Source organism: Choloepus didactylus, chromosome 10, assembly GCF_015220235.1.
Source record: "Choloepus didactylus isolate mChoDid1 chromosome 10, mChoDid1.pri, whole genome shotgun sequence".
Lineage (NCBI taxonomy): Eukaryota > Metazoa > Chordata > Mammalia > Pilosa > Megalonychidae > Choloepus > Choloepus didactylus.
The window spans coordinates 14,842,253-14,861,446 of NC_051316.1; the positions used below are offsets into that span (position 1 = coordinate 14,842,253).

Below are 19,194 nucleotides of genomic sequence, written 5' to 3' on the forward strand. Positions count from 1 at the left end.
AACACTGCAGATGTCAGGATACTCCAGCTATGCAGAAGTATGCGTTCAAAGAGGGAAAGTGAATCCACCTGGAATGCCCTGCAAATCAAGGATGCAGAGTCAGTCCCTTTGAGCCTAATGTCTGAATCCATCTACTGAATTTTCTGTACCCTAAGTGTCCCTTTTTGTAAGACAGCCCATTTCATAGCATTTACTTGAGAAGCCTAGGAAAACCTAAAACAACATATGTATCTTAACCATGAGAGAAACCCTAAGTTGAGACAATCTTCTATCAATTTCGGAGTCACATACAGAGCTCTTTATGGAACTCATCTGCTTTAAGGCTGCATTTTAAGGTGTGATCTACTGATGTTCTAGAAGAAATATAACAATTGTACTTGGTCTCTTTCTGTGGAACTAGGCATATATAAAATAGAGGGCCTGGAAATAGATCTGAATGGAAGAAATAGGGCCATTTTGAATAGACATGAATTCAAACTTCCAAGTATTATTCACTTATTCACTTCAGAATATGTACCCCTACACTTGCAGATCTCTGGGCCTAGGAACTTCAGCTGAATTTACAAAACTAGCAAGCTTCCATCCCCATTTGCTACTTCACCAATGTCATCTTTCTTCCCAATTTTACTTCTGTCCACTACCTCCTTCATAGAAAAACCAAACTGACAAAGAAATTGAAAGGGAGACAATGAATTTACTCATTGTAGCCTTAAATCCCAATTACTTTAGGCCCATTTTCTGATTTATTTTTAAGCCCTGTTGCAGATGGGAGTTTCTTTCTCCTCTCTCTTTCTTTCATTCATTTGTATTTGGATAATGGTTTGTGGTTATTGATCCCTCTGATAAGCTTACTATGCATATTTGCTTTCTACTTTTAAATGCCCAACTGAAATATAATGAAGAAAAAAGTGAACATAGGTTGTGTTTGAGCAAATGATAAGCCCCTGTTATATCTGTACTCAGTAGGCAACAGTAGCTCCCTTGGGTGATACAGAACTAATGAAAGTGTGTGCTTCAGCTAGAACCACTGTTTTCCCTGGGTGATCGATGATGGTGGGCTTCCAGGAATGACAGACAGGCCAGGTCAGTTCCCTAATTAGGGAATTATCTTCATAGAAGGAGGCTGTGCATCTAATTAAGCCAACGTCCAGCAGAGGCCCCAGGAGCTTTACAAGGAGAGCTGTTGCCAACAGGCAGAATGAAGACACTTTTTTTTTTGTTCTCGCTTGTTTACAAAGGCCAAGATTCCACTAATTAAAATAATGAAAGAATGACCTCACACATAAGAGCTTATTTTACATTTTTTATAACTTATTGACATTGTGATTCTCCAGGCTGTGTTTCTTGATAGCTATAGCAACATCCCCACTTCCGTTGGCTCTCCTGGCACTCTCTTACAGGATTATCTGGTTCATACCACTTCAGTATCTTCCATTTATGTTTTACTTCTGTCTTAAAACATTCAGTTGACTCAAATGTGAATTCAAAACCAGTTACATGTCTTTTGCCCATTTTTTAATTGGATTGTTTGTCTTTCTGTTATTGAGATGGAGGATTCCTTTATATATTCAGGATATTAAACCCTTATCTGATATGTGGTTTCCAAACATCATCTCCCATTGTGTAGGTTACCTCTTTACTTTTCTGACAAAGTCCTTTGATGTACAAAAGTGTTTAATTTTGAGGAGATCCCATTTGTCTATTTGTTCTTTGGTTGCTCGCACCTTGGGTGTGAGGTCGAAGAAACCACCTCCTATCACAAGATCTTTAAGATATTGCCCTACATTTTCTTCTAAGAATTTTATGGTCTTGGTGCTAATGTTTAGGTCTTTGATCCACTTTGAGTTAATTTTTGTATAAGGTGTGAGATGGGCATCCTCTTTCATTCTTTTGGAAATGGATATCCAGTTCTCCAAACACCATTTATTGAACAGGCTGCTCTTTCCCAGTTGCTTCGGCTTCACTGCCTTATCAAAGATCAGTTCTCCATAGATGCAAGGGTCTACTTCTGAACACTCAGTTTAATTCCATTGGTGAGTATATCTGTCCTTATGCCAGTACCATGCTGTTTTGAGCACTGTAGCTTTGTAATATGCTTCAAAGTCAGGTAGTGTGAGACCACCCACTTCATTCCTCTTTCTCAAGATATTTTTGGCTATTCGGGGTAACTTACCCTTCCAAATAAATTTAGTTATTGGTTTTTCTATTTCTGTGAAGTAAGTTGTTGGGATTTGAATTGGTATTGCATTGAATCTGTAAATCAGTTTAGATAAAATTGCCATCTTAACTATATTTAGTCTTTCAATCCATGAACATGGTATGTTCTTCCATTTTTTTAGGTCTTGTTCATTTCTTTTAGCAGTTTCTTATAGTTTTCTATGTAAAGGTCTTTTGTGTCCTTGGTTAAGTTTATTCCTAAATACTTGATTCTTTTGGTTGCTATTGTAAATGGGATTTTTTTCTTGATTTCCTCCTCTTGTTGCACATTACTTCTGTAGGAACACTACAGATTTTTCCATGTTGATCTTGTAGCCTGCTACTTTGCTATATTCATTGACTAGTTCTAGTAGCTTTGCTGTAGATTTTTCTGGATTTCCTACATATAGAATCATGTCATCTGCAAATAGTGAAAGTTTTACTTTTTCCTCTCCAATTTGGATGTCTTTTATTTCTTTTTCTTCCCTAATTGCTCTAGCTAGAACTTCCAGCACAATATTGAATAACAATGGTGATAGCGGACATCCCTGTCTTGTTCCTGATCTTAGAGGAAAAGCTTTCAGTCTCTCCCCATTGAGTGTGATGTTAGCTGTGAGTTTTTCATATATTGCCTTTATCATATTGAAAAACTTCCCTTCTATTCCTATCCTTTGAAGTGTTTTCATCAGGAAAGGATGTTGAATTTTGTCAAATGCTTTTTCTGCATCAATCGAGATGATCATGTGGTTCTTCTGCTTTGATTTATTGATGTGGTGTATTGCATTAATTGATTTTCTTGTGTTGAATCAGCCTTGCATACCTGGAATAAATCCCACCTGGTCATGGTGTATAATTCTTTTAATGTGCTGCTGGATTTGATTTGTGAGTATTTTGTTGAGGATTTTTGCATCTATATTCATTAAAGAAGTTGGTCTATAATTTTCTTTTTTTGTAGTATCTTTGTCTGGTTTTGGTATTAGGGTGATGTTGGCTTCATAGAGTTAGGTAGCTTTCCCTCTTCTTCAATTTTTTTGAAGAGTTTGACCAAGATTGGTACTAATTCATTCTTGAATGCTTGGTAGAATTCACATGTGAAACCATCTGGTCCTGGGCTTTTCCTTTTTGGGAGGTTTTTGATGACTGACTCAATCTCTTTACTTGTGATTGGTTTGTTGAGGTCATCTGTTTCTTCTTGAGTTAATGTTGGTTGTTTATGCTTTTCTAGGAAGTTGTCCATTTCATCTAAGTTGTCTAGTTTACTAGCATATAGTTGCTCATAGTATCTTCTCATTATCTCCTTAATTTCTGCAGGGTCGGTAGTTATATTTCCTTTCCCACTTCTGATTGCATTTATTTGCATCTGCTCTCTCTCTCTTTTTTTTTTTTTTTTTGTTAGCCTAGCCAGTGGTCCATCAATTTTATTGATTTTCTCAAAGAACCAACTTCTGGTTTTGTTGATTCTCTCTATTGTTTTCCTTTTCTCAATTGCATTTATTTCTGCTCTAATCTTTGTTATTTCTTCCCTTCTGCTTGCTTTGGGGTTAGTTTGCTGTTCTTTCTCTAATTCCTCCAGGTGAACAGTTAACTCTTCAATTTTTGCTCTCTCTTTTCTTTTAATATAGTCATTTAGGGCAATAAATTTCCCTCTCAGCACTGCCTTTGCTGCATCCCATAAGTTTTGATAAGGTGTGGTTTCATTGTCATTTGCCTCGAGGTATTTACTAATTTCTCTTGTAATTTCTTCCTTTATCCACTGGTTTTCTAAGAGGATGTTGTTTACCCTCCATATGTTTGTGAATTTTATGAACTTCTGCCTTTTATTTATTTCCAACTTCATTCCATTGTGGTCTGAGAAAGTGTTTTGTATAATATCAATATTTTTAAATTTGTTGAGACTTGCTTTGTGACCCAACATGTGGTCTATCCTAGAGAATGTTCCATGAGCACTTGAGAAAAAAGTGTATCCTGCTGTTGTTGGATATAGTGTTCTATAAATGTCTGTCAAGTCTAGTTCATTTATCATACAATTCAACGTCTCTGTTTCTTTAGTGATCCTCTGTCTAGATGTTCTATCCATTGGTGAGAGTGGTGTATTGAAGTCTCCAACTATTTTTGTACAGGTATCTATTTCTCCTTTCAGTGATCGCAGTTTTTGCCTCATGAATTTTGGGGTATTCTGGCTTGGTGCATAAATATTTATGATTGTTATGTTTTTTTGATGAATTGACCCTTTTATTAATATATAGTGTCCTTCTCTGTCTCTTTTAATTGTTTCACTTTTGAAGTCTAACTTGTCTGATATTAATATAGCTGCTCCCGCTTTTTTCTGTTTGCATGAAATATCTTTTTCCAACCTTTCACTTTCAGTCCCTTTTTGTCCTTGTGTCTAAAGTGAGTTTCTTGTAGACAGCATATAGATGGGTCCTGTTTTTTAATCCATTCTGCCAGTCTGTGTCTTTTTATTGGGGAGTTTAATCCATTTATGTTTAGTGTTATTACTGTAAGGGCAGTACTTTCTACTACCATTTTGTTCTTTGGAATTTACATGTCATATCTTATTTTTTCCTCTCCTTTTACCTTTCCTGATAATCTTCATTTCTGCACTCTTCTCAAACTCTCTCTCTCCTGTCTTTTCCTATCAGCCTGTAGCACTCCCTTGAGTATTTCTTGTAGTGTTGGTCTCTTATTCACAAACTCTCTCAGCATCTGTTTGTCTGAAAATGTTTTAATCTCTCCCTCATTTTTGAAGGACAGTTTTGCTGGATATAGAATTCTTGGTTGGCAGTTTTTCTCTTTCAGTATCTTAAATATATCATGCCACTGTCTTCTTGCCTCCATGGTTTCTCCGGAGAAATCTGTTCATAGTCTTATCAACCTTCCCTTGTATGTGATGGATCACTTTTCTCTTGCTGCTTTCAGAATCCTCTCTTTGTCTTTGACATTGGACAATCTGACCAGTAAGTGTCTTGGAGTAGGTCTATTTGGGTCTTTTCTATTTGGGGTATGTTGTACTTCTTGAATCTCTAATTTTCTGTCTTTTATAAGAGTTGGGAAATTTTCAGTGAATATGTCTTCTATTACTCTTTCTGCCCCTTTGCCCCTCTCTTCGCCTTCTGGGATACCCATAACACATATATTTGTGTTTTTCATGTTGTCACTCAGCTCCCTAAGACCCTGTTCATATTTTTCCATTTTTTTCACCATCTGTTCTTTTGTGTGTATGAATTCGAATGACCTGTCTTCCAGTTCACTGATCCTTTCTTCTGCCTGTTCAAATCTACTGTTGTGTCCCTCCATTGTGTTTTTCATCTCCTCCATTGTGGCCTTCATTCCCATGAGTTCTGCCATTTGTTTTTTTAAGTTTATGAATTCTTCGTTATGGTCATACAGTGTCTTCTTTATATCCTTCAGCTCTTTTGCTATATCTTCCTTCATTTCATTGAATTTATTTAGCATTAGTTGCCTCAACTCCTGTATCTCAGCTGAGCTATTAGTTTGTTCCTTTGGCTGGTCCATATTTTCATGTTTCCTGGTATAGCTTGTTATCTTAAGTTGTCTAGGCATCTGATTTTCTTGATTAGTTTATTTTGGAGCTTTTCTATCTTTTACCTAGTGGTTTTCTTCTTGGTTGGCTTTGTTCTCTGGCCTCTGTTATTCAGTTCAACTTATTCTAGACCTCTAACTTAGGTTCTATTTAGTTGATCAGAATTTTTCCCCTCTTGTTTTTTCTGTTTCTTGCTCTGCCTCTATGTAACCTTTTTGTGAGTGGGTCTCCTCAGATATGGTCGACCCTAGTCAGATTTTCCCAGTCTAATGAGGCCTAGGTCTCATTGGAAGGGGATGGAGTTTTCCTGAGAATGAGACCCTCCTATGAGGCCTTTAGAATTGGTGCTTTTCCTCTCCTGTCCAGCAGGTGGTGCTTGCCAGCCCACAGCTTCCCCACCAGTGTAAGGAGGTGTGGAGACTATAGTTCTCCTGGTGACTCTGATCCTGTCAGGGGCATGGCTGTCTGAAGCCAGAATCTGAATTCCAGCCCCTGGGGTCTGAGTTCCCAAAAGGAGGACTGCCAGTTGAGTTGGACCTCCCTCCACTCTCCCAATCCTCAGAACTCCAGTTATCTCTCAGGGGCACTATTCCCTTCTCCCCTCTCCTCTTTGGGGCCTCTCCAGGTAGATTCCTTGGTCAGCCTGAGTTGCCAATTAAAGATGGGGTGGAGACCTTCAGAAGTGAATACGGAACTCAAAGACACTGTGGGTACTCTGTCTACCCCCAAGCCCAGCCTAGTCCCTCAACCTGGGCTTTCTGATAGAAAATAACCACATATATTACTTTTAGATTAAAAAATATATATAGAAAAGAAAAGCAAGAGAAAGAAAAAAGAAAAAAAAAAAAAGAGTCTCTTTTAAAAGTCTTTCCCCAGCCTGGAAGTTTTGTCAGTGTCAGAATAGAGCATTTAAAGATGTGCTTTGGGGTATTGTCTGATAATTACTCTCCAACAGCTTCAGTTCCACCCCTGCCAGGGGCTATTGAAATGCAAAAAGATAAGGGATCAGTGAGAAGCCAGAAGGGACAAAATGTAGGGGGAAAAAAAAGGCTTTTTTTTGAGTCTGGGAATGGGTGCCTGCTTTTGCATGCCCCCACTTCTTGGAGCTCAGTCCTTCTTTAGCACCCCAGCTCCCAAAATTAGTTAATTAATTCATTAATTCTGCAGTTGAGGCTGGGTTGAGCCCCCCTTCTTGCCCTCAGCAGATTGCTGTTTTTTTACCCCTCTTTCAGGAAGATGACAGCAAGACAGTCTGTGAGGTCTGGGTGGGGAGGGGCGCCAGACCCCTGGTCCGGGGAACTTACAATGTTTGCTGCGATCTCAGCTTTTCTTCCAATTCCAAACTTGCGTCCGATGTGTGACTGGTTACTGGAGACCCCAAAAACACTGTTTCATATAGTTCTTGGGTGATTGCCAGCTGCTCTAGGGGAGAGAAGAAATTCTGCACCTCACCACTCTGCCATCTTGCCCCACCTCCTTTACAGTAAAATTTTTAAGTGAATAAAAAAAAAGACATTGATCACAAATTTTAAAAAAGTGCTAATTATCAACATTAAATTCTGAGTTTTGTCTTAAAAATATTTTACAAAGCTTTTATGATCTTTTCAAAATCATATACAGAGAGACTTGTTATTCCTCATGCAATTGTGAAGCCTGAAATGAGTCTTGCCAAAGTTTCTAACCTTGATTTACAACCTTTCCATTTCTTCCAACTAGAAAAAGTCAAGTTGGCTGTACCAAGTTGAAAACTAAGACAGTGGTTCTAAAATGTATTCATTGGGATCACAGTGCCTCTGGGATAATTTGTGAAACCCCACAGAATATTGTTAAACTTAAAATGACAGAATAGGTAAAGTTTAGCTAAAGTATATCTGTGTTACCAAGTATTCTTTGCATGGCAACTGTGTACTAGACACTTTAGCAGAGGCTGAAAATAAATAGATAGATTTATACAACTTTCAAGGAGTTCAGAATCTAGCAGCATCCTCTTCTAAAACTGCCAAGGGATTACATTCACTGATGGTTCAGGACAAATCACAGAGTAAAACTTATTTAAGTAAAGTTTATCCAATGACCTTTTCTGCCCTCAGTGTTGTAAAAAGACCCCCATTGTTTAAACTTGGCGGAATATTTGTGCCCCAGACATGACTCTGGGACTCTAGAGAGAGGATTCCTCCTAGGAACTAAATGAAGAAGGAATTTTGAGTATTAATCTTTAATGTCTCCATAATGATGATTCAGAAAATCATACTCTATTTAATGTTTTTGTAAGTGTGATGATTGCCCATGTATGTCTAGATCTGGGGTTGCAAACTATGGCCCATGGGCCAAATATAGCCCTGTGCCTGTTTTTGTGAAAAAAGTTTTATTGAAACACATACAGAAAAAAACATATAGAGACAAAAAACAAAACAAACAGCAGATTAACGTTCCCTGAGGAGGAAGAGGGAAAATAAAGCTTTTTACCTGGGGGTGAAACAACTGCACAAAAAAAAGGGCAATCTCAAAAACTTCCATATAGGGCAGGGCAAGAACCAGAAAAATGAGAGCTGAAAGATTCTGATCAGTTAAACAGAAGCTATGCTACAGGTCTAGAATAAATTGAACCAAATGTCAGAGCACAAAGCCAACCATCAAGAAAATCCTAGGCAAAAGAGAGAAAGCAACCTCCAGAATAAACTAATCAAGAAATCAGATGCCAAAACACCAGCAAAAAATCACAAGTCATATATAGGAAGCATGAAGATATGACCCAGTCAAAGGAACAAACTAAAACTTCAGATGAGATACAGGATTTGAAACAACTAAAGATGTTCAAGCAAATCTTCCAAATCAATTTCATAAGTTGAAGGAAAATGTGTTAAAAGAGATGAAGTATATAAGGAAGACACTCAATGACCATAAAGAAGAACTCAGAAGCTTGCCAAAAAAAAAAAAAAAAAAAAAAAAGACAGAACTTAGGGGAATGAAAGGCACAATAGAAGAGATAAAAAAACAAAATAGAGACATACAACAGCAGATATGAAGAGGAAGAAGAAAGGATTAATGAACTAGAGGTCAGGATATCAGAAATGCTACACACAAAAGAATAGATAGAAAAAAAAATATGAACAGAGTCTCAGGGAATTGAATGACAACATGTAGCACATAAATATACTGTTGTGGTGTTACAGAAGGAGAAGAGAAGGGAAATGGGGCAGAAAGAATAATTGAGGAAATAATCACTGAGAATTTCCCAATTCTTATGAAAGACATTAAATTATAGGTCCCAGAAGCGCAGCATACTACAAAAAGAATAGATCCAATAGACCTACTCCAAGACACTTACTAATCACATTGTCAAATGTCAAAGACAAAAACAGAATTCTGAAAGCAATAAGAGAAAAGCAATCCATCACATACATGGGAAGCTCAATAAGACTAAGTGTGCATTTCTCAACAAACTGTGGAGGTGAGAAGGCAGGGGTATGATATTCTTAAGACATTGAAAGAGTAAAACTGCCAACCAAGAATTCTATATCTGGCAAAATCATCCTTCAAAAATGAGGGAGGTTTAATTTCCACATTTTTTCCCACTCCCTCAAGGAAACTTTGCAAATACTTTTTTGTTTTTTGCCCAGAATACTCAGATGTATTGGGTTACCACATTAACCTGTACAGAACAACAAGATCTCATTCCCTAGTCTAGGTTCCATGTAATTATGTTGTTTAAATAAACTGACCATATAGGTTAAATTAGTGTGCTACAGAAAATATAAATTTTGTACCAAATAAACAGTTCTTAAATAACAGTTAAAACTCAGGAATAGATGTGACTATGGAAAGAGCTTACAATCTAGGAACTGTTGCAATAAGCCTTATTGAACATACTGTATTCCTTTATCATCAATTGCCCAATATCTACCCACATTCAATCCCCTGATAGCCTATGCTCTCCAATTCAATTCTCAGCATTTGCTTACTATAGCTAGTTTATATTAATGAGGCCTTACAATAATTTTCCTTTAGTTTATGGCTTATTTCATTCAAGATAATGTTCTCGAGGTTCAGTCACTTAGTTGCATGCCTCACAGCTTCATTCCTTCTTGTGGCTGCTCAATATTCCATTGTATGTATACACCACAGTTTGCCCTTCCATTCATCTACCAATGTACCCTTAGGCCACCTCCACCCACTGCAAATTGTGAATACTGCTGCCATAAACACCAGTGTGCAAATGCCCATTCATGTCCCAGCTTGCAGTTCTTCCAAGTATACACCAAATAATGGGGTTGCAGGATCATATAGCCACCCTATACTTAGCCTCCTGTGGAACCATCACACTGCTCTCCAGAGGGGCTATACTGTTCTACTTCCCTATAAATAGTGAATAGGTATATCTCTCTCTCCACATCTTCTACAGAATGTGTATCTGTTTATTTTATAAACAATTTTACTCACACACTATACAATCCATCATAAGTGAACAATCAATATCTCCCAGTATAATCACACAGTTATGAATTCACCACCACAATCTATATGACAACATCTCCATTTCTTCCATGAAGAAAGAAGAGGGAAAAAAATTAAAAATAAAGAATATATAAATAATAAATAAATAAAAAGGAGAAACAAGAATCCCATACTTTCCCTTATATCCCCCTATTTTTGACATTTAGATTTGATATCTTGCCTTTGTTACAATTAATGGAAGAATATTACAATGTTACTATGAAATATAGACCCTAGTTTGCATTGATTGATTTTTTCCATATACCATCCCGTTTTCAACACCTTGCAATAGGTGACATTCACTTGTTCTGCCACCTGGGGAATACCTCATATTCTCACAAGCATTAGGGACTCCCAATTTAATAAGTCAAACCCACAATCTTGGGGCTTGCCCTTATGAAACTTATTTCTGCAAAGGAGAACCTAAGCCTAATTATAATTATGCCTAAGAGTCACCCCCAGAGAACCTCTTTTTTTTCTCAGATGTGGCCTCTCTCAGCCAACTCTGCAAATAAACTTACTACCCTTCCTCCCCCGATCTGGGACATGACTTCCAGGTATGTAAGTCTCCTTGGCATCATGGGACTTGACTCCCAGGGATGAGCCTGGCCCTGACATCATGTGATTGGCAATGCCTTCTTGACTAAAAGGTGGGGAAAGAAATGAAATAAAATACAGTTTCAGTGGCTAAGAGATTTCAAATAGAGTCAAGAGTCATTTGGAAGTTACTCTTATGCAAGCTTCAGCCAGATATTGCAAATTGCCATGGTATGCCAACCCCCAACCACAAGTATTCCCGAAAAGCATAAAGAATACCCTGGGATATATATAAGACTCCATAAAAGTTTTACTTATTAAGTTTATTTTTCAAAAACTTAAAGCCTCCAGACTGTTCCAATGCCAGATAAGCCCTGAAACCCAGAGGTACCAGTCTCTCCAAGAACATCAACCAATTTCATTCCTCTACCCCATAATGTTGACACCCCTTTTCAGCATGAGGAAGTTAGAATGGTCATTGCCCAGATATCCCTGAAGATTGAGAGAATGATCAAATTAGTGGGAGCAGCTATAACTGAGAAGTTAGGATTTAACAAATGATTATGACTACTAAATCATTATATAGATATTTCTTTCTAGTTTATAGTGTATTAGATTAGCCAGAAGGAAATGCTGAAATTGTTGAACTGTGATCCAGTAGCCTTGACCTTTGGTAATGACTGCATAATTATATAGCTTTTATCTTATGATTGTGTGATTGTGAAAACCTTGTTACTGACACCCCATTCATCCAGTTTATGGTTATATGAGTAATAAAATAAAGACATGCAATTAAAAAAAAAAGCTAAGGTAGAGGGTAGGGAAAGGGAGTTAATGTTTAAATTGTGCAGAGTTTCCATTTGGGCTGATGGAAAAGTTTTGGTAATGGATGGTGGTGATAATAGTACAACATTGTGAATGTAATTAACAGCTCTGTAACATATAGTTAAATGTGGTTAAAAGGGAATTTTTAGGTTGTATATGTTACTGGAATAAAAAATTTTAAAAAATAAACCATAGAACTGTACAACACAGAGAATCCTAATGTAAACCATGAACCATAGTTAACAGTACAGTTGTAATAATATTCTTTCATCAGTTGTAACAAATGTACCAGACTAATGCAAGGTGTTAATAGGGGAAGTATAAGGGGACTCAGTATTTTCTACATGATTTTTCTGTAAACCTACAACCTCTACAAGCCTAGAGACCCTACAAGCCTAGAGAACACTAAACAGGATAAACATGAAGAAAAATACATCCATCATATATTGGTCACACTGTCAAATGCAAAGGACAAGGAAAGAATTTCAAAATTTGCAAGAGAAGACCAGTGTGTTATGTACAAGGGAGTCCCAGTTAGATTAAGTGCCTATTTTCTTATCAGAAACTATGAGCATCAAAAGACTTCATCAAGAAAGTAAAATGACATCCTACACAATGGGAGAAAATACATGGAAACCACATATCCAATAAAGGTTTAATATCCAGAATATACAAAGAAATCCTTCAACTTAACAACAAAAAGACAAACAACCCAATTAAAATTTGGCAAAAGACTTCAACAGACATCGCTTCAAAGAAGATACACAAATGGCCAGAAAGCACATGAAAAGATGCTCAACATCACTAGCTATTAGGGAAATGCAAATCAAAACCACAATGAGATCCTGTTTCTTTCACTAAAACTACAAATGTTAGAGAGGATGTAGACAAATAGGAACACTCATTCATTGCTGGTGGGAATGCAAAGTTGTGCAGCTGCTGTGGAAGACAGTTTACTGGTTCCTCAGAAAGCTATTTATAGAACTATCATATGACCCAGCAATCCCACTACTAGGTAGATACCCAAAGGAATTGAAACCATGGGCTTGAGCAGTTATTTGCACACCAATGTTCATAGCAGCATTATTCACAACTGCCAGAAGATGGAAGCAACCCAAGTGTCCATCAGCAGATGAATGGATAAATAAAATGTGGTTTATACATACGGTGGAATATTATTCAGTCATAGAGGAATGAAGTCCTGATACATGTGACAACATGGATGAACCCTGAAGACATCATGCTGAGTGAAATAAGCCAGACACAAAAGGACAAATTTTTATGATCTCACTGATTTGAAACAATTAGAATAAGCAAACTCATAGAGTCAGTCTCTAGAATATAGGTAACCAGGGAATGGGGTAGGGATAGGAAATGGGAAGTTAAAGCTTAAAATGTCCAAGGTTCCTATTTGGAATGGTGGAAATGTTCTGCAACGGATGGGGGTCATGGTAGCACAACATTGTGAATGCAGTTAACAGCACTGAAATGAATATGATTAAAAGGGGAAATGTTAAATTATACTTATGGTAATAGAATATTTTTTTAAAAAACCCATGGAAACTACACTATACAGTGAACCCTAAGTTAAATCATGGACTTTAATTAATAATACAATTATAAAAATATGCTATCATTAATTGAAACAATTGTTCACACCAATACAAGGTGTTGGTAGTGGGGTGTATATGGGAATCCTGTATTTTATGCATGAATGTTCCGTAAACCCACAAAACCAATCACTTCTGTAATAAAGAAAAAAAAATTTTTTAAAGAAAACAAACAAAAATAGATAGCCCATTATCACAGACTGGAAGATTTATTACTATTTTGATGGAATACTACCCAAAACGGTCCAGAGATTCATTGCAATCCCTATCAAAATTCTAACTTATGTAGAACTTATATGGAATTGCAAGGGGCCTTGAAGATCCAAAATAATACTGAAAAAGAACAAAGCTGTAAGGTTCACATTTCCTGATTTCAAAACTTTCCAATAAGCTACCATAAGTAAAACAGCATGAAACTGGCATAAGGATAAACATATAGACCAATGGAATAAAATTTAAGAGTTCAGAAATAAACCCATAAATCTATGGCCAATTTATTTCCCACAGGTGAAAAGACCATTCAACAGTGGTGCTGGGACAACTGAATATCCACCTGAAAATGGATGACATTGGATCCCTACCTCACACTATGTGCCAGTTTGAATGTATTATGTCCCCCAAAATGCCATTATCTTTGATGCAATCTCGTGTGGACAGACATATCAGGGTTGATTAGATTGTAATTCTTTGATTGAGTGTTTCCATGGAGATGTGACCCACCCAACTTTAGGTATTAATTTCCATGGAGGCATGGCCCTGCCCATTCAATGTGGTCCTTGATTAGCACTATATAAGCACTATATAAGCACTATATATGGAGCACTATATATGGAGCACTATATAAGCTCAGACAGAAGGAGTGAGCTTGCTACAGCCAAGAGGGATACTTTGAAGAACGCACAGGAGCTGAGAGGGGAGCTGCAGCTTACAGAGACATTTTGGAGACTGCCTTTGAAAACAGACTTTTGCTCCAGAGAAGCTAAGAGAGGACAAACGTCCCAAGAGCAACTGTGAATGACATTTTTGAGGAGTTGCAGCCTAGAGAGGAATGTCCTGGGAGAAAGCCATTTTGAAACCAGAATTTGGAGCAGATACCAGCCACGTGCCTTCCCAGCTAACAGAGGTTTTCTGGACGCCATTGTCCGTCCTTCAGTGAAGATACCCCCTTACCTTGGACACTTTATGGCCTTAAGACTGTAACTTTGTAACCAAATAAACCCCCTTCATAAAAGCCAGTCCATTTCTGGTATTTTGCTTAACAGCAGCATTAGCAAAATGGAACACACTATATACAAAAATGAACTCAAAATGGATCAATGATTTAAATATGAGAGACAAAACATAAAACTTCAGGAGAAAACATAGGGGTAAATCTTCATGACCTCAGATTTGGCAATGGATTCTTAGATACAACAACAAAAGCACAAGAAATGAAAGAAAAAAATAGATAAATTATATTTCACCAAAATTAAAATCATTTGTGCTTAAAAGTCCATTTAACAAAGTTAAAAGACAACCCACAGAGGAAGGAAACAAATAGACAAAGGTACCCAGTGTTCTTTTTTACTTTAATTGCTCTTTTTCACTTTAATTATTATTCTTGTTATTTTTGTGTGTGTGCTAATGAAGATGTCAGGGTTTGATTTAGGTGATGAATGTACAACTATGTAATGGTACTGTGAACAATCGAATGTATGATTGGTTTTGTATGTCTGCATGGTATGTGAATATATCTCAATAAAATGAAGATTTTAAAAAAAGAAGACAACCCACAGAATAGAACATTTTTGCAAATCATACATCTGATAAGGAACTTGTGTCCAGAAAATATACAGAACACTTACAACTCAACAACCAAAACACAAACAACGCAATTAACAAATGGGCAAAGGACATGAATAGATATTTTTTCAAAGAAAATACGCAAATAGCTAATAAACACATGAAAAGATGCTTAACATTATTAGTCATCAGGAAAATGAAAATTAAAAACACAGAGACACCATTTCACATCATTTTAAAAATGGAAAATAGAAAGTGTTTTGAGAACGTAGAAAAATTGGAACCCTCATACATTGCTGATGAGACACCCTCTGTGGAAAACAAAAGAGGAGATGTAGGATGAGACTTAAAAGCTGACACAGTGAAACATTAAAATTGGACTCTATTACAGTGAACAGATATTTTCATTTTCCTTGAATAAATTTCTAGGTATAAAATTTCTTGTCCATATGGTAAATGGATTTTTTTTACTTTTTATTTTGAAGTAATCTCAAACTTACAGAACAGTTGCAAAAATAATACAAAACCCATAAAGAGAACTCCAAAATACTTCCCCCTCCAGACACCAGATCCATCAAATTTTAACATTTTGCCTCACTTGCCATTTCATTCTATCTATTTATATCTATCTGGCTGGTTGTCTATATCTATCTAACTATCTAATTATCTATCTATCTATCTATCTATCTATCATCTATCTATCTATCTGTGTCTATCTATCTATCCACCTATTTTCTAAATATTTGAGAGCAGGTAGAATACATCATGCTCCTTGAACATGGTAAATGTAATTTAACCTTCTTAAAAAATACCAAATTGTTTTCCAAAGTGGATGTATCTTTTTGCATTGCCACCAGCAATGTATGAAAATTCCAGTAACGTCACATCCTTGCCATCACTTGTTATTTTGGGCTTTTTCCTTTTAAGTTTTATCTATTCTTGTAGGTTATAGTGGTACCTCACTGAGGTGGGTTTTTTGTCATTTATTTACATTTTACTATAGAAGCAGTAATGTTGAAAGTATTTTACAAATTTTATAATAGTATAATATCCCTAAAAAGTTAGGCTGCTATATATATCCCACCTTTTACAGGTATGTTAAACTGAGTTTTGCTGGGCTATGTGCTTGTCTTGAATGCATCAAGTTATGCCAGAACTCAGCACTTGTCACTGTATTTCTCTAATGACTTACAATCTTGAGCATTTTTCATGTGCTTATTTGCCATCCATATATATTCTCTGTTAATTTGGGGGGAAACTCTCAACTCCGTGTCCAATTTTATGTTAAATGATTACAGAACTACTCAATTTTTCTATTCTTTCCAGTAGGTAACGCTTTTCTATGAATTTAGCCATGTCACACCAATTAAATATTTATTGGCATAAAATTAGTCATAATCCCTCTTTTTCTTCTTAATGTCTTTGGGTTCTTTAGTAATGTTCCCTTTTACATTCCTAATATTGGCTTCTTTTGCTCCTTCTATGCTCATTACTAAGGAATTGTTGATATTAGACTTTTCAAAGAATGATCTGTGGTGGCTTGAAAAACAATGTTCTTGATCTTAATCCATTCCTGTGGGTATGAACCCATTATAAACAGAACCTTTTTAAGATGTTACTTTTGTTAAGGTGTGGTCAACTGAATCAATTTGGGCTTTATTCCAGATTACTGGAGTCCTTTATATAGAGAGTGAAATTTGGACATAGAGGAGAAGACTTGGGGAGCAGCCAGAAGCTGGAAGTTAACTGGACCCAGAGGAGAAAGGAGAAGACATCACCATGTGCATTCCCATGTAATGGAAAAAACAAGAAACCCCAAAGATTGTCCACCAGCCAGAAGATACTGGCCCTGGGAGGAAGCAAGCCTTCCAGCCTCTGAAACCAGGAGCCAATAAATTCCTGTAATTAAGCCAACCCATTGTGTGGCATTGTTTTAGAAGCTAGAAAATTAAAGACACAATTTTTTGGCCTTTGTTTTTTCCTTTTTAATAGGTACATTTTTTTTTATTAATTTATCCTGTTTATGAGTCCTTTTCAAGTTTTAAACTTTTTTCTGTTCTTTTTCTAACATTTTGAGATTGGTGCTTAGCTTATTAATTTTCAGTCTTTCTTACACACACACACACACACACACATACACCCACCCAACATAGACACTTAAGGCTATAAAATTTCACCTAATATTGGGTTAGTTGAACTTTGCAAGTTTTGATTTGTAATAAGTATTTCATCATTTAGTTCAAAAATAATCAGACTTCTCTTTTGGTGTATTCTTTGACTTTTGATTATTTTGTAATACATTTCTTAACTTCAATATATATGGGAATGTCTGATTACATTTTTGTCATTTATTTATAAAATACTTTTATTGTGGCCAGAGAACATACTCTTGGTGATATTTATTGAGACTTGTTTTCTTTCCCATATATGTTCACTTTTTGTAAGTGTTCTCTGTGTCTTTGCAGAAAATGTGTATTCTGTTGTTGTAGATATGATGCCTATATTGGGATTTAATTGTGCATACCTTCTTAGATTCTCTATAAATCCTACTTCTTTCTCCTCTTGGTCAATGACCATCTGAGATTCATTTCCCTTTCTCTGACCAGAGAATCTTATCATCTACAACCATGGAGGAAACTTCTGATAATCTGGCCCAGGATCTGATTGTAAGGGTCAGAGCTTCAAAGGAGACTAAATATGCATCCTCAGTAGATCTCATGTTAAAGCCAAGCCCAGATAGGGAAAGAAAACCCTGAGATTTGGGATTGGGATATTTGGGCGAACAACCTGAGAAGCTTGGCTCCCCAAATTTCCCTGAGCTCTTCCTGATGGCAAAAATAGCCCCTTCCCCTTACCACAGGGAACTAGTCTCAGCTGATGTGGGTGCCTTGAAAGATGTTTGTTCTTCTCAGGACCTATCCCACTTCCCTTCATTGTCTCCAGGTTGATATCAAGAGCCAGCTCCCAGGAGAACCTGGATTAGGAAATACAAACCCTATTTTGGGAAGAAATGCCTACATAGCAAAAGAATTATAGGATTTGACAAAAGTAGTGGATCTTGGGGTGTTAGACTACCTAGGGAGTGTTGAGAGGAGACTAGAGAGGACACAATTTATCAATGGATGCATTCATCTTTGTTACAGGATTAACATTTGGGTGAGGAAACCTGAAGCCATCCCAGTACCAGCTGGGTTAAAGTGGCAATCAAGACTGACTGCAGGAATCTGTGGTGATGGTTAATACATCACAATGACCCTAAGGGACATATAAATGGAAAGCCAACTAGGGTGCCGGTCTAGTCATATAAACAGAAAAACAACAACTGAGAACTGGTGAATGAAATGTCTTCTACCTCCATGGAAAATTAAGGTCTCCCACCCCATTCCCAAATCTAAGTTTACAGACCCAGGGCACAGTGATTGAAAGGAAGGCCAGTTCTCTCGAGAAAAGATCCTGTAAGTCTATCACAAACATATGCAGTTAATATTTCCCCAATCCTTTCTCCAAGGAACCTATGGCCATTTGCCAGAGTACCCATGCATTGGGAAAGTCTAGGGCATTTCAGGACATTTCTTCAGGACAAGTTGCTGCACCACAAACACCTCACCACTAAACATAGAGGCATAGCACTTGGTGGGCATCTTTGGTATTTGAAGGAAACAAGTACCATACTTGTTAACACTGTTCTGACTCATGTATTGGATGACTTCAAAGGCTACCAAATTTTCAGGAGCCCAGAGTAACAGAAGGCTCTACAAGAGGTCCAGGCTGTGACACAGATACTCTCCTTCTGTGACCCACAGATCAGATGGTGCTGGAAACATCTGAGGTAGATTATGATGTTGTTTGGAATCACTAGAGCCAATAGAGAAGCCACAAAGAAAAACAGCAAGATTCTGGAGCAAATCAATTCCCTCTGCAGGAGATATATACAGTTTTCATTTGAAAAGCTGATTTTGGAAGAGTTCCTGGTAGAGACAAAACATCCCACCACAGGGTACAAGTGACAGTTGATCTGAGCTGCTGTTCATGAGCTGGATGTGATCTGATCCACCAGATCATAAGACTTGATGTACACAGGAGCAATCCACTGTACAATGATAGTGGTACATTTGGGACAAGGCTTGAGCAAGTCTATAAGGCATAAGTAACTTGCAGGAGCAGATGGACCAGACTCCCAGGCCACCTACCTCTGCTGCCCTGCTG

At 37.1% G+C, this 19,194-nt stretch overlaps 1 protein-coding gene across 7 annotated transcripts in view; it reads left to right on the plus strand.

Moving 5' to 3' along the window:
• The window catches only part of LOC119504587 (ras and EF-hand domain-containing protein-like), a 54,126-nt gene extending 37,310 nt beyond the window's left edge, over nucleotides 1-16,816 (plus strand). For 4 of the 7 annotated variants that reach the window (XM_037796840.1, XM_037796838.1, XM_037796842.1 and 1 more), the window contains one exon: nucleotides 16,654-16,816. The gene's annotated coding sequence lies outside the window, so the exon portion shown is untranslated. Of the gene's footprint in view, nucleotides 1-13,713; nucleotides 13,868-16,653 lie in introns of those variants that run through there. The other 3 variants (XM_037796841.1, XM_037796839.1, XM_037796844.1) reach the window with 1 other exon arrangement.
• The last annotated feature ends 2,378 nt before the right edge of the window (nucleotides 16,817-19,194 follow it).